Below are 5,780 nucleotides of genomic sequence, written 5' to 3'. Positions count from 1 at the left end.
TATCCATCAGTGTGAGATTGTTAATAAGATATCAGATATCCTTGGTAACAGTACTATTGTGGTCTCATGCCTACGAAATGTCAAGAAGCAACTAGTTAATGGACACGGCAACCACTTTGAGTAGTTGTTATTAATTTGACATTTATGGGTTTAGAAAGCAAAGCACAGATAAATTAAGTAACTTGTCAAAGTCACAGAATTACTAATGCTGGGGCTAGGATTCAAATGCAGCTAAGCCATTTGGTCCCAAAGCCCACGATCTTATCCCTTCTACTATGATGCCCATAGAGATTCCAAGAATGAGGCAGTTTTGACAGCTTCAAATGGAAAAGATGTCCAAGAATTATTAGACATAAAAAAATGAAGTCACAAACAGAAGGTATAGTGTGGTGTCATTTTGGTAAAAGTTATATACATATTAGAACACTTGGAGAGGAATTCTGAAGAATTATTCACCAGGTTGTTTATATGAGAGTTTCTGTGGGTGGGAGTCTCCAATTCTATTTTATGTATCTGTAATATTTACATATGTTATAAAAGTGTATGATAACAATAGATAGTTTTTTAAAATATCAAAATATAATTGGAAAATTAATAACAGCAGTGAATTATTTTATCAACATATGTAGTATTATTTTCAGAATCTCAAGTGCTGGCAGTCAATTTGGCCTTTTTTTTTTAACAAAGCAGAAACAAATTGTATCACATAAAATGTTCATAATATGGACATTAATTATCACAGTTGGTGTTGAGGGAGGCTGGTGTTCTATGATAAAGAAAGCTACAACACTGAGAGTTTTTTCCTATGTAAGCAAATTTTACAAGTGATTTGTCTTTTAACTGTTGAATAAAAGCACTTTTTATCAATAGAGTTAAACTTATTTTTATTTCACATTCCCTGTATTAGAACATGAATATTTATTCTTTTAAAGCTTTTTATTTTTTATGGAAAGAGGATTCTCTCAACCTTTCTAATATATAAAAACACTTACTCACATTTGCACTTACAAACTGCTTACATGGGCAAACATTGCATTCCAGGTTCCTAGGGAGGGAAATTCTGCATTTTATTCTGAAGTTACAAAAGATAATTAATACACTACTGGGCTAAGCACTAGGTTTAGGCTGGCTCTAGCCCTACTTTATGCATTTCAGCATTGAAAAAAAAAATCAGTGATGGGTAATGCTATCAAAAATGCTAATCCAAAGCTTTGCTTATGGATATCATATTATTTTAAAAGGTAATAGAGAACATTCCCTGTAATCAAGGGTGAGTCAAGGAAAATGGCATCTAAGGGAGTATGTCAGCCAAACAGAAAACTTGACCCAACACCAAGCTCATTGTCAGAATCACAGCTGCCTCATCAACCAATGAGACTGAAAGGGAGGCAGCCGGGAAGTCAGGTGCCGAGGCTGGAAAGACTCTGTGCCAGACCCATTGGCAGTTGGCCCTTCAGCTGCTGTACAGCCCCGGTAGGGGCCCAGGGGTATTGAATCTGGTTTTGGACCACAGGAGGAGAGTGAAGTGAAGTACAACCAATATTGTCAACAGCAAGATCGTCAAGTGAGTCCTGATAATATATTCATGGAAAGATATATTGTTCTGCTTCTAGGTTCTGTAGGGAAGGAGGGCCCAGGGAGAATGCATGTTGCAACTCTGCAAGCAGAATCTACCCCTCTGCCCATAGAAGCTGGTTGTGGTTGTTCAGTTTTCCTTTAGCTTTTTGATTTCATTTCTGCAAGTGGCATGTTTTGGTTGCTAAGCAAGGTCTTGCAAAATATGAGGTGAGACGTCAATACTAACTTTAAAAGGGGAGGTGTGGTCAGAAGGGACGTAATACTCAGATTTTAAGAAGAAAAAGGATTTTTGAATTTGGCATTATTAACAGAGAGCTGTCATGTTCCTTTCCCTCAACAGAGAAAATAAGTGACCCAAAATAGAAAATAAATGACCCTTTCTGTGATTAGCAACTCACTGTGTTTGTTTAGTGTCAAGAATGCTATTAGTAACTAATAAAAATTTATAATCATGAGATCACCTCCCCAAACAAAAATGAATAAACAGAGAATACATCTTTATAGCAAGTCTAATGACACCTTTGCAGCTAAGGAGTCTGGACCTAGCAGAGTATCCTGCATGCCTAGAGCAGGCATTTCATAAATGTTGAAAAATGAGTGTTGTTTGCTGAATATTGAACTTGCCTTTGCAGTCTATATCCCTCCCCAAATAATCAGCCTGTTGTATGACCTCCAGATTTATATTATTGCACCGTCACTTTGGTGCTGAGATTTGGTATAATTACTTTAGGAAAATATCCCTTATTGATACACACATTAGTCCACTGTAGTGAGTGGCACCTGGTATGGGACCCTAAACCTGATACATTCTCAATAAATGCTTGTTAACCTGAATAGTCACTAGGAATTGTGAGACATTATGGGGAGTGTGAAAGACATTATAATTTCTTATCATTTATTTACTTGCTTATTTTTACTTTTTTGAAGATGGGTTTTTAAATGTTTTTAATTTTCTACCAGCTTTATTGAGGTATAATCGGCACATAATAATATATATTTAAAGTATACAATATAATGTTTTGATGTATGTACACATTATGAAATGATTACCACAATCAAGCTAGTGAACAAATCCATCACTTCACTTAGTTACCTTTACGTGTGTATGGTGAGACACTAGAGGTTTATTCTCTTAGCAAATTTCAAGCACACAATACATTATTATTTAAACTACAGTCACCGTGCTGTACATTAGGTATCCAGAACCTATGCATCTTAGAACTGCAAGGTTGTACCCTTTGACCAATATCTCCCCCTTTCCATCAGTTCTTACCTTTTAATGGGAGATATGGAAGGTACAGGACAAATACAAATGAAATATAATAGAAATATACTAACATATAAATAACTTTGGAAAGTATCATGTACATATGCAGACAAAAGAGGCATTTGTTGTGGCCAGGGGTTAACTTTCCAGATGGAAGTTATGGAAGAGATGGCTAGAATTTATGATAACTGCTAACATTCATTAAACAATTTCTACTGGCCATGCACAATGCTTTAGATGTATTGATTATCTTACTTGATTTTCACTACAAACTTAAAGTAGGTAATACTATTTTTTCCATTTTACAGATATGAAAACTAGGGCTCACATTGACAAATTAATTGTCCAAAATTAGTAGGGAGGCAAGCCGAGGTCTGCACTCAGAAAATCTGGCTCAGAGACTTCATATAAGGACATATAATCATATGAAAAAACAGGAACCTTATGGTCATAAATCTTGAAGTCTTGGCACATTCTTCAGGCATAACCACAGCTGCATATTTAGGACTTAGTTGAGAACTGGGATATCATTCGGCTAAGAGTGTATCTCTAGGAACTCAGTTCACTTTTTGTCCTGTTGGGGGCCAAGAAATTGAGACCCCCAAAATATGGCACTTTGGTGTGATAAGTACCTTGAACTATGGAAATTGGAATGCCTCAGAAACAGCCTCAGAAGCAAAGTCTCTCTCTGACTTTCTCTTGCCTTTCTGTCTCCCGCTCCTCTTTCTCTTCTAAAATGAGTCACAGAAGCTAGAATTCCTCCTTCCTTAAGGTGGGTCATAGAAAGGAGAACCTCTTTCCTCTAAGCAAACCACAACATGTAGAAATATGACTTGAATCTTCTCCACCTTTCTGTCTAGGATCTGGTCAGAAGAGATTCTCTGACCTAATATGTCCAATAGTCGTAAGACCTCATTCCAGAGGGCTCCTGCCTGATACCCAGGAGGATAGAATGCTACACAAAGGAGCCAAGAATCTGAACACACAGGCCTTGCTGGGTTCCCCCTCTGTCTGTTACTGTTAGATTATTCATTTTTTATCCAATTGCATTTCAACATGGCTGTCCACTCTTCATGGAATCTAAGATTAAAAATTGACACTTTTCCCTGGGTCTTGGGTCTTCATTCTGAAGGCTCCCGCATCATGTAAAACTTTGATAAAATAAATTTGCTATGCTCTTCTCTCGTGAACCTGTCTTTATCGTAGGAGTGTTGGCCATGACCCTTACAGGAGAGAGGAAAGGGATCACCCCTTTCTCCCCCGGTCTCCTCACAGCCAGGGTTTGTAGTTGTCCTTTCTTGATTGTCACTATCCTCGTTAGGTTCTCCGTCCCTGCTCTTGTAGGAACGCTGCTCCTTGCCATTGCCTACCCTGATGCCTCACATTCATATGCCTTGGAAACAGGCTTGGGGATCACATACACTGTGCTCATGTCTCTGTCTCTCTGTCAAGTGACTCTGTCTCCAGGACACGTCAGAGACCCAGGCCCTCAGGAGGCATCAGTCTTTGAGTAAAGCTGAGGTCATGTAGAATTGGCATGGCCGGGTGTGACGGTTACTTTTCTATGTCAACTTGGCTAGGCCATGATAGCTAGTTTTTGGTTAAACATCAGTCTAGATGTTTCTGTGAAGCTGTTTTTTAAACGTGATTAACATCTAAGTTAGTAGACTTTGAGTAAAGCTGATTACCGTCCATAATGGGAGTATGGAGTTCTCCTCCAGTCAGTCAAAGGCCTGAAGAGAAAAGACTGAGGTCTCCTGGGAAAGAGGGAATTCAGCCTCCAGACTGTCTTCAGGCTCAAGATATAATACCAACTCTTTCTTGGGTCTCCAGCCTTTGGCTTGCCCTGAAGATTTCAGACTTGCTAGCCCCCACAATTGCATGAGCCAATTCCTTAAATCTGTCTCTGTCTCTCTCTCTCTTTCTCCACACACGGACCCACACCCACAAACACGCATATATACACACATATATACACACCCATATATCCTGTTGGTTCTGTTTCCCTGGAGAATCCTGACTAATAGACCAGGGTAGTAGGTTCATGAAGATAGTGACCTTTGATAAGAAAAGGCATTGTGTTCAATATAATGAGAAGCGATAAGAATGAAAACTAACTAGTTGATCTGAGAAATGAGTGACAAGACTAAGAATACCTTAAATAAATAAACATGAGATTGCTTTGAGTTGGCACATGGAGTATCAGACAGTCAATCATAAGAAAAGTTCCATTATATCTAAAGCTGGTGCTTCCAGCGACAGAAAAACAAGGAGGGTGGCTTAGTAGAAATTCAGCTAGTGACAGGGATGGGGATCTTAGTTTTATTCAGCATCTACTAGATATCAGGCCCTTTTGTGTACCTGAACTCATTTAATTATTATAATATCCTGCTTTGTCAGAGCCTGAGATGTAAGGGGATCAAGTAACTTGCAACTGATTGCCTTAGAAAGTAAGTGATGGACTTTCTTTGTGACTATGGATACCTCAAAGTTGCTCTTTGCTTGTTTGTTGCCTTGCCCTTGCCGCAGAGCTTCTGTACATGTTATTATGCCCTCAGTGTGGACAGCTGCCCCTAGTTCATGCTTCCTCATCTTTTAAATAGGGGCCTGAACACTCTCTTCAAGAACTCATTTTCTGTTCTCACCCAGGCTGGCTCAGGACCCCTTATTTTTGCTCTCCAAGCCCCTAGCACTTTTTTTCCTTCATAGCACATGTCATTATGTGTTTGTGGGTGATTACTTTTTAAATTAAATCTCTACAATAGACTGTAAGTTGCATGAAAACAGGGAACTGCATCTATTTTGTTCATCATTGTATCTCCAGGGCCTAGTGACTCAATAAATATAGAGCATGGTAGTGACTCAATAAATATATGTTGAATAAATACATTTAAATGAATTTGAAATCAAGTATGTCTGAGGGCAAAACTCATGC

General features: G+C 38.5%; 1 long non-coding RNA gene across 2 annotated transcripts in view; it reads left to right on the top strand.

Annotated features, from left to right (window-relative positions):
* Nucleotides 1-646: 646 nt before the first annotated feature.
* LOC104005193 (uncharacterized) overlaps nt 647-5,780 on the top strand; it is a 269,037-nt gene continuing 263,903 nt past the window's right edge. For both annotated transcript variants that reach the window (XR_678405.4, XR_010149739.1), the window contains exon 1: nt 647-1,564. This is a non-coding gene — a long non-coding RNA (uncharacterized LOC104005193). The remainder of the gene's footprint in view (nt 1,565-5,780) is intronic.

Source organism: Pan troglodytes, chromosome 13, assembly GCF_028858775.2.
Source record: "Pan troglodytes isolate AG18354 chromosome 13, NHGRI_mPanTro3-v2.0_pri, whole genome shotgun sequence".
NCBI lineage: Eukaryota > Metazoa > Chordata > Mammalia > Primates > Hominidae > Pan > Pan troglodytes.
The sequence above is the reverse complement of the archived record's forward strand: the minus strand, read 5'-3'. Positions and strand labels throughout refer to the sequence as shown.